Consider the following 1324-nt stretch of genomic DNA (forward strand, 5'->3'; position numbering starts at 1 on the left):
GTCACTGGAAGAAGACAAGGTGTTTGCAAGGTCATAGATCATTGTAAGCATCGATGCAGTGATTGTCAATGCACAAAAAGTGGAAGCTTCTGGAAACGTACTACAGAGGATTAAAATGAACATCGGCCTGCTGAAACTGCAGAGAGACAATTGAAGCAGGTAAAATCACATTTCTTTAACTTTCAAAGGCTGGTGAGTGAGTTTACTGAAATCTATAGTAAGTGGCATAACAACCGTGCAAGCGGTTGGAGTGACGATGTAAACTAACCAAGGCACATCAAAAGTTGATGAGTAATACAAAGAACAAGTCTTTCGAGTACGAACATGTTTGGAGAATTCTCAGAGAATGTGAGAAGTACATTCCACAATCAGAAGACCACCACTTCATAAAAAAGACATGGACATCTGAATCAGGAACACACATCATCGTCTTCTAATCTGGACACGAGTGTTGATGTGGATGACTACGAAGTCCGCACTCATACAATTGGCCAAAACACAACTAAGAGGAAGGGTAAAAACAAATTTACAATATTGGAATAGATGAAAGAAAGTATAGGTAAAGTATTGGGAAAATTTACAGAGTACACTCACCAAAAATTTGATAAATTGGAAGGTTTGAACTGAACGATGATAATGAAAACAAGAAATTTGAAGTATTCCAACATGAGTATGATGTCCTTATAAAAGATACCGTAGAAATGACAGAAGAACAACTTCGTGTGCATCTCCATGCTTGTGAAATGATTAAAAAAAAAAAAGGGGTATGTAGTAGATTTGGATTTGTGTTTGTGTTTGTGTTTGTGTTTGTGTTTTCTAGTTTTGTATGTTTTTAATTTCAGCATTATTTTCTCAATTTATGCTATTTAGTTTTCATCAAATTCACTTTCAAATTATCCAAACTAGCCGGTACATACTAATTTTTGCAGTTTTGTAGTTTATTTTTGTCAAATTATTAATTTCATAAAATTTAAATCCTATTGAAATATTAAATTAAAAATATTAATTAATAATATATGGTAAATGAAATTATAAATAAAGATAATGAAATTTAAAATAAAAATAAGAGAATTGAAAGTGGGATCATAAAAAATTTGTTGAAGAAATTTATGATAACACATAGAGATTTTTTTTTAAAAAAAATTGAGTTTTAAAATTTTTTGATGTCCCTACACAATTTTGACAATTAAGCCATCTCCAACCACAAAATCTATTTTGGTGCAAATTTTTTATTAAAATAGTGTGATTTCTGCACCAAATACAACATACATTTCCAACCCATTTACTTCAAATCTTATACCCAAAAAAATTATTCTCGAAATAT

Source organism: Primulina huaijiensis, chromosome 2 (assembly GCF_012295235.1).
Source record: "Primulina huaijiensis isolate GDHJ02 chromosome 2, ASM1229523v2, whole genome shotgun sequence".
In the NCBI taxonomy this organism is placed as follows: domain Eukaryota; kingdom Viridiplantae; phylum Streptophyta; class Magnoliopsida; order Lamiales; family Gesneriaceae; genus Primulina; species Primulina huaijiensis.